Source organism: Galeopterus variegatus, unplaced genomic scaffold (assembly GCF_000696425.1).
Source record: "Galeopterus variegatus unplaced genomic scaffold, G_variegatus-3.0.2 Scaffold932, whole genome shotgun sequence".
Lineage (NCBI taxonomy): Eukaryota > Metazoa > Chordata > Mammalia > Dermoptera > Cynocephalidae > Galeopterus > Galeopterus variegatus.
Window position 1 is genome coordinate 423,412 of NW_007727043.1, and position 9,251 is coordinate 432,662.

A 9,251-nucleotide genomic window follows, 5' to 3' on the forward strand; every position below is an offset into this window, starting at 1 on the left:
GCGGGCGGAGGACCTGCCGAGGGGGAGCGGAGAGGACGCGGCCCGGCGAGGGCGGAGCGAGGGGGCGGACGCGGCTGGCCTTGCGTAGAGGCAGAACCTTCGTGCACCTGTTTTATTGGGGAGGGCAGGAAGCAAGCGGGGAAGCCAGTTTCGGGCACGGGGAAGAGCAGGTTGGTGCTGGCACCTGGGCTCGACCCCCTCGGGGACAGCACAGAACACACTTCCGCAGTGAGTGCTCTGGTCTCCATCCACCCCCTCCTGCGGGTCGTTAGCCACCACCCCGGCACCTCCAGCAGGCCCCGGGCACAGCCCAGCACCCCTCGGCACTGAGCGAAGCCCTCCGGCAGCAGTCGCAGGTGCCCGCGGCAGGCACTGGAGCGCACGGAGAGCATCAGCCCACAGAGTGCGCGTGCGCCCGTGCTGGGCTTGGGCAGGGCCAGGCAGGTGTGCACGTGACGGTGCAGGCACTCAGGAGCATCATCACGACATGCTCCCATTTGCGTTTGAGAGGGGTGACTTGGCATCAGTGGGCAGGAAGGCCTGCAAGAAGCCTTGCTCTGTCGGGGGGGAGACAGCAGGAGCCCAAACCACGGGCCAACAGAGGTGTAGGAGGTGCCTGACAGCTAGCATGTTGTGGAAGTAAGAAGGGAAGTTGAGGGTGGTGTCCAGGGTCCCAGTTTGCATGACTGGGTGGGCGGCGATGTCTTCTGACCCTAAAACATACTCAGGAAAACAGGAGGCGGTTACAAACACGTTCTCTTAGTTTACAATTTGGCTTTTTTATAAGTTTTAGTGCCTTTGTTTGAGGTTATTAAAAATGTCATTTTCCTGCCTTGTTAACAAATGGACGTTAGGCAAATAGCTGTTTTCCTGTTTTGTTGAATAATGGCCATACAAAGCCGCCTGTCATGTAGAAAGCCTCACCCCGCCAGCCTCCTACTCTGCAGAGCATTTGCATAAAGATGGCACCTAATCTACAATTGTGCCTGTATTAGTTAGAGCCATGCGGAGGCTGAACTCATTTTATTCAGAATGCCACAAGAACAATAGCCAAAAAGGGATACCATGAAGGCAACATATATCATATGCTTCTTAAAAAACCCATTGTCAGCATCAGTGACAACAGCATTACCGCTCAGTCACTGAGATTAAAAATTAGTCATACGTGGAAAATAGAAACAGGTTTTCAGAGAGATGGAGGCTTTGGTTCCACTGAATAATGCCCCCTCTTTTGCTTGGTAAATAAATGGTACATATTTCCTGGTGATACATATTTTCGAGGGTAGCTATGTCTAGGTGGTCTCAAGTTTGGGGTAAAATCCTTGTTAGTTGACTGCCTGGATGGGTGTCAAAAAATATTTTATAAATTGTATCCAAAAATGTGTGGCAAGGGCCGGCCCGTGGCTCACTCGGGAGAGTGCGGTGCTGATAACACCAAGGCCACAGGTTCGGATCCCTATATAGGGATGGCCGGTTCGCTCACTGGCTGAGCGTGGTGCTGACAACACCAAGTCAAGGGTTAAGATTCCCTTACCAGTCATCTTTAAAAAAAAAAAAAATGTGTGGCAACAAGGTATTCAGTAGTGACACCAGAGTCACCTCTATCTGGTACTGAATCTTTGGAGATAGGTCACAAATGAATAAGAGTCCTTGCAATTAAGAATGTTTTTTCTGATCCTCCACATGTCCCAGATGAAGATCTGGAGGTCTGGAGAGGCTTGCTGACTTGCCCCAGATCTGATGGCCATGTGGTGTGAGATTGGAGTCAAGACTCCTAGCAGCATCCTGATCCTTCCAGTCACACCAGCCTGTCTCCTGAACTGGATCAACCTCAGGGAGTGCCACTGGTCAACCAGAAATGCAACTGGGAGGATGTGGTCTCGACAGAGAAATCTGGAAAAAGCAGCTGAGTCCAGAAAGTTCCTGCCTGGCCTGTCTCGGTCCACTTTGGTGACTGCCGCTTCCCCAATGGGTGCTGAAGAATCTGGGTTAGGGGTCTTTGGGTACAACCCTAATGTAGGATGACTTGCTGCACAGTGGTGGCACTTACTTCAGCTTAGACGACATTGCTGATGCTGTTTATTTATGTTTGCATTTTTTCAAAATGGGAAGCAGAGGAGGTAGGCTTTGGAGACACAGGATTGGCTAAAGCCAAAGAATTTAATTAGCCATTTATTTGTCCACTGTTGTGGCATATTAAGAGTTTGGAGCTTTGGTATGCACCTGTATTTGGAGGGTACACAAAATAACACAAATTGAAGAATAAGTAACTGTAAAGCATGAAGAGAATGTGATGTACTGCTGTGTGCACGGTGCTTGTCTGTGATGAATGGAGTGACAGGTAGCACCGGACGGCAAGGAGGCCTTAATCAATGGTGGTAATAGCTGCCGATGCATCATCTGTGCAGGTGTCACCGAGGGATGCTGGAGCAGAATCAACAGAACGTGAAAAATGAATTGTTTGTAAATACAATCAACAATTTCATGTTCATAAGAAAGCCATTCATCACTTGAAAACCACCTTTAGTAAAAGATGCACCTGGCTTCCTGGTAAGACGGAGCAATCAATCCCACCCAAGACATGGGGCCAGCTCTGGGCTGTCAAAAGCTCCAGAGAACAGACACACATATTCTTATTAGAAGACAAGTTGAGAGTCATTAAAAAAAAAAGCCACTGAGAGCTTTAGCTTGCAGTGGGTACAATATAAGAAGCCATGGGGGAACTCCTCAAAGCCCCCTTCTTAGGGGTGTCCTGCCCAGGCTTCTGGCAGCAGGGGCTCTTGGCCAAGGAATGCCCACCACACTTGGACTTTCCCAGGCCACATGTGTTCACATCCCTCCTGGACTCTCAGATGCTGAATGTGCCCTGAGGGAGGGAGGGAGGGAGCAGTTTGGCTCAGAGCAAGGAAGGTGGCTTGCCTGCTGGCTTCTGGGGAACAGCACTTTCCTGGGAAATAAAGGGAAAGGATATGGGGAGGGGAGACAAATGATTGTCCTTGTAAATTTGGTAGAGTGGCCTAGCATGGGCATTTTTCTGGTCGCCAGTTTCATTCTTAGAAAAGCGTCTTGGCAAGCATGCCCAGGGGCTGGCACAGTGCATTGGGCGTCATCAGTTGGCATTTACTGGGCATAGATCCCAGCAGGCGGCTTGAAAACTGCACGTTTCACCCCACTGAGGCTGCCCCTCAGCTTTCTGTGGTCCATCCTAGTGCATGGAAAGATTCATATTATCTTTTCATTCTATTTTTCCATGAACTTTTTGAAGTATCCTTGTTTGTTATTCTGCAGTTTTATTCACTTGCTATGACATGGGTTTCATTTTAGATCATTACACATAGCTCTAGTTTTCAAATAAGTGTCATATCCCACAGCACGGAAATGCCAGTACGGTCCCACATCACTTAGCGACAGGGATACATTCTGAGAAACGTGTTGTTAGGTGATTTTGTCCTGGTGGGGACATTAGAATGTGCTCACACAAGCCTGGATGGTACAGCCTAGTACCCACCCAGGCTACACACCTGTGTACCATGTGACTGTATTGATTACTATAGGCAATTCTAACACATGGTAAATATGCGTATCTGAACATAGAAAAGGTACACTAAAAATACAGTATAAAAGATAAAAAACACACCTGTCTAAGGCACTTACCATGAATGCAGCTTGCAGGACTGGAAGGTGCTCTGGTGAGTCAGTGAGTGAGTGTGAAAGTCTAGGACGTTACTGCATGCACTGTAGATCATGGACACCACACACCTGGGCCGTACTAAATTCATAAAAAAATAAGTTGCACAGCGACATTGCTGTGGCTGCATCATCACTGGGCAATAGTGATTTATCAGCTCCGTGGTGATCCTATGGGGCCACGGTGGTATAAATGGCTTGTCATTGATCAAAATGTCGTTATGCAGTGCATGACTTGAGTATATGTGTCTCTGCCTCTGTTAAAGAACATCGGGGTTGTATGCAGGCCTTTGTTTTGTTTTAGGTTTGCAATCAGTTGTGATATTTTTACTTCAGAAGGCTTGGTTTCTAAAGGTAGGACCACCAAAGCAAAGGGTGTGCGTGTCTTAACAGCTTCTTCCAGATTCCCTGAAAGGCTTTATCTCTTCACAGAATCCAAGCAGGAGTTCAAGCCGCCTGCTTTCCTGCATCCTCGTCAGCACTGCATGTTATCAGTCCTTCAAATTTTTGAAGATCCGATGACTTAGAAAAGGCATCTCATTGTTACCTCATCTGCCTTTCCCTGCTGCTCACGCAGCAGCAGACGTAGTTGTGTGTCGGTGACCTGCACTTTTCTCTTCATGAATTGCTTGTTTACATCCTGGGTGGACACTACCAGCTCTTAGTCCCCAGCTGGACACCTGCGCTTCTGTCTACCACCTTATGGCAGAGAGGCTGGAAGCCCGAAAACGACCTGTAGTGGATTGAATTATGTCCCCCCCAAACTCCCTGAAGCTTGAATTGTGTCCCCCAAGTTTTATGTCTTAGAAACTTTTATGTATTAGAAACTGAGACTGTTAAGAGGGTGGGAAATCCTGTTGTAGTAATTGAAAGGTGGAGCCTTGAAGAGGTGATTGGATTGTAGGATCGTGCGGTAGTGAATGGATTAAAAATGGTGGTCAGGGGCGTGGTTCTGAGGGTTTTAAAAGAAGAGGAGAGTCTGTCTTTCTGCCCTCTCTGCTTCCACCATCTTGCAGTGTGAGACCCCTGGGTCACTGCCACCACCACCAGATAAACTTTGGAATTCCCAGCCTCAGAAACTGTAAGCAATAAATTTCATTTTCTTTATAAATCACCCGGTTGCAGGTATTTTGTTATAAGCAACAAAAATGGATTAATACACGATCTTTCCCAGACTCCCTTGCCAGCTGGGTTCCAGTCAGGTCTGTCAATGGGTGGCGCTGGTGGGAGAGTTGCAGGGGGTGCTGAGTCACCGGCTTCTGGCAGCAGAGTGTGGACTCCTGGATTCTGCAGCATTGCCTAGAGCACAGCCTGGAAGGCTCTGGGCCATCCCGCCNGCCGAGGGGGAGCGGAGAGGACGCGGCCCGGCGAGGGCGGAGCGAGGGGGCGGACGCGGCTGGCCTTGCGTAGAGGCAGAACCTTCGTGCACCTGTTTTATTGGGGAGGGCAGGAAGCAAGCGGGGAAGCCAGTTTCGGGCACGGGGAAGAGCAGGTTGGTGCTGGCACCTGGGCTCGACCCCCTCGGGGACAGCACAGAACACACTTCCGCAGTGAGTGCTCTGGTCTCCATCCACCCCCTCCTGCGGGTCGTTAGCCACCACCCCGGCACCTCCAGCAGGCCCCGGGCACAGCCCAGCACCCCTCGGCACTGAGCGAAGCCCTCCGGCAGCAGTCGCAGGTGCCCGCGGCAGGCACTGGAGCGCACGGAGAGCATCAGCCCACAGAGTGCGCGTGCGCCCGTGCTGGGCTTGGGCAGGGCCAGGCAGGTGTGCACGTGACGGTGCAGGCACTCAGGAGCATCATCACGACATGCTCCCATTTGCGTTTGAGAGGGGTGACTTGGCATCAGTGGGCAGGAAGGCCTGCAAGAAGCCTTGCTCTGTCGGGGGGGAGACAGCAGGAGCCCAAACCACGGGCCAACAGAGGTGTAGGAGGTGCCTGACAGCTAGCATGTTGTGGAAGTAAGAAGGGAAGTTGAGGGTGGTGTCCAGGGTCCCAGTTTGCATGACTGGGTGGGCGGCGATGTCTTCTGACCCTAAAACATACTCAGGAAAACAGGAGGCGGTTACAAACACGTTCTCTTAGTTTACAATTTGGCTTTTTTATAAGTTTTAGTGCCTTTGTTTGAGGTTATTAAAAATGTCATTTTCCTGCCTTGTTAACAAATGGACGTTAGGCAAATAGCTGTTTTCCTGTTTTGTTGAATAATGGCCATACAAAGCCGCCTGTCATGTAGAAAGCCTCACCCCGCCAGCCTCCTACTCTGCAGAGCATTTGCATAAAGATGGCACCTAATCTACAATTGTGCCTGTATTAGTTAGAGCCATGCGGAGGCTGAACTCATTTTATTCAGAATGCCACAAGAACAATAGCCAAAAAGGGATACCATGAAGGCAACATATATCATATGCTTCTTAAAAAACCCATTGTCAGCATCAGTGACAACAGCATTACCGCTCAGTCACTGAGATTAAAAATTAGTCATACGTGGAAAATAGAAACAGGTTTTCAGAGAGATGGAGGCTTTGGTTCCACTGAATAATGCCCCCTCTTTTGCTTGGTAAATAAATGGTACATATTTCCTGGTGATACATATTTTCGAGGGTAGCTATGTCTAGGTGGTCTCAAGTTTGGGGTAAAATCCTTGTTAGTTGACTGCCTGGATGGGTGTCAAAAAATATTTTATAAATTGTATCCAAAAATGTGTGGCAAGGGCCGGCCCGTGGCTCACTCGGGAGAGTGCGGTGCTGATAACACCAAGGCCACAGGTTCGGATCCCTATATAGGGATGGCCGGTTCGCTCACTGGCTGAGCGTGGTGCTGACAACACCAAGTCAAGGGTTAAGATTCCCTTACCAGTCATCTTTAAAAAAAAAAAAAAATGTGTGGCAACAAGGTATTCAGTAGTGACACCAGAGTCACCTCTATCTGGTACTGAATCTTTGGAGATAGGTCACAAATGAATAAGAGTCCTTGCAATTAAGAATGTTTTTTCTGATCCTCCACATGTCCCAGATGAAGATCTGGAGGTCTGGAGAGGCTTGCTGACTTGCCCCAGATCTGATGGCCATGTGGTGTGAGATTGGAGTCAAGACTCCTAGCAGCATCCTGATCCTTCCAGTCACACCAGCCTGTCTCCTGAACTGGATCAACCTCAGGGAGTGCCACTGGTCAACCAGAAATGCAACTGGGAGGATGTGGTCTCGACAGAGAAATCTGGAAAAAGCAGCTGAGTCCAGAAAGTTCCTGCCTGGCCTGTCTCGGTCCACTTTGGTGACTGCCGCTTCCCCAATGGGTGCTGAAGAATCTGGGTTAGGGGTCTTTGGGTACAACCCTAATGTAGGATGACTTGCTGCACAGTGGTGGCACTTACTTCAGCTTAGACGACATTGCTGATGCTGTTTATTTATGTTTGCATTTTTTCAAAATGGGAAGCAGAGGAGGTAGGCTTTGGAGACACAGGATTGGCTAAAGCCAAAGAATTTAATTAGCCATTTATTTGTCCACTGTTGTGGCATATTAAGAGTTTGGAGCTTTGGTATGCACCTGTATTTGGAGGGTACACAAAATAACACAAATTGAAGAATAAGTAACTGTAAAGCATGAAGAGAATGTGATGTACTGCTGTGTGCACGGTGCTTGTCTGTGATGAATGGAGTGACAGGTAGCACCGGACGGCAAGGAGGCCTTAATCAATGGTGGTAATAGCTGCCGATGCATCATCTGTGCAGGTGTCACCGAGGGATGCTGGAGCAGAATCAACAGAACGTGAAAAATGAATTGTTTGTAAATACAATCAACAATTTCATGTTCATAAGAAAGCCATTCATCACTTGAAAACCACCTTTAGTAAAAGATGCACCTGGCTTCCTGGTAAGACGGAGCAATCAATCCCACCCAAGACATGGGGCCAGCTCTGGGCTGTCAAAAGCTCCAGAGAACAGACACACATATTCTTATTAGAAGACAAGTTGAGAGTCATTAAAAAAAAAAGCCACTGAGAGCTTTAGCTTGCAGTGGGTACAATATAAGAAGCCATGGGGGAACTCCTCAAAGCCCCCTTCTTAGGGGTGTCCTGCCCAGGCTTCTGGCAGCAGGGGCTCTTGGCCAAGGAATGCCCACCACACTTGGACTTTCCCAGGCCACATGTGTTCACATCCCTCCTGGACTCTCAGATGCTGAATGTGCCCTGAGGGAGGGAGGGAGGGAGCAGTTTGGCTCAGAGCAAGGAAGGTGGCTTGCCTGCTGGCTTCTGGGGAACAGCACTTTCCTGGGAAATAAAGGGAAAAGGATATGGGGAGGGGAGACAAATGATTGTCCTTGTAAATTTGGTAGAGTGGCCTAGCATGGGCATTTTTCTGGTCGCCAGTTTCATTCTTAGAAAAGCGTCTTGGCAAGCATGCCCAGGGGCTGGCACAGTGCATTGGGCGTCATCAGTTGGCATTTACTGGGCATAGATCCCAGCAGGCGGCTTGAAAACTGCACGTTTCACCCCACTGAGGCTGCCCCTCAGCTTTCTGTGGTCCATCCTAGTGTCAAAAGATCACCATGGGTGGCTCCCAGGGAGACTGGACAGTGAGCAGTCAGACTGAGAACATGTTTGAAGGTTTGCCGGTGCACTGTGGGAGAAAGAGGTATAAAGGATCAACCCGCAGTTTTGGCCTTAGCAACTCGGAGAAAGGTGGCATATCACCACATGGGGAAGATTCAGGGAGTAACATACTTGGGGCTGATGGAGAACTGAGTTTTGGAATGTTGAGCCGGAGCTGTCTGTCAGACAGCTCAGGGGAGACATCCGGTAGGAGCTCAGGGGCCAGGCTGGAGGCAACGATGCACATGTTGGACGTCTTCACTGTTCAGCCACTGGGGGCAGAGTGCCAGGACAGTTCACGAAAGTGGTCTGGAGCAGCAGGGACAGCCTGGAGCAGCAGGGACAGGGACAGGTAGCACCAGAAGCCCAAGGAGGCTAAGTTTCTTCCCAACTCAGAAATCTGTGTGTCATCAAGAGCCTACCAGGCTTGCACCTGCAAAGTACTGGTCTGTATAAAAGTACAAGACAGCCCATCAGGACTTACCATCTCCCATCTACAAAAAGCCTGGTGCCTACCAACGTCCCTCTCCAGCTACTGTCCCATTTCTCTGCCTTTTCACACCAAAATTCCCCTTCACCTTCTTGCCTCCCATTCTCTCATTTTCCCTCTAATATTTTTGAAATTCAAAAGCACAGTAACACTTTCTTGTTCTGATGAGTTCAGTAATACAGATATAAAGAAAAAGTCAGTTTCGATCCCTGTACTGGCCAGCGACCAAAAAAAAGAAGTCAGTAATCCCCCAACCCAGGGGCTGAGGAAGCCGGGGGAACAGGGACACTCCGGCGAACTCGGTCTGTGCTTCTGTAAACGTACACGGTCGTGCGTCTGGAGTTTTATTCCTTGTCTTTCCTTTTTAAAATATCAACATGGAATTTCTTCCACTCATACAAGGGTACGTTTAAAAGCTCATGGAAAGATTCATATTATCTTTTCATTCTATTTTTCCATGAACTTTTTGAAGTATCCTTGTTT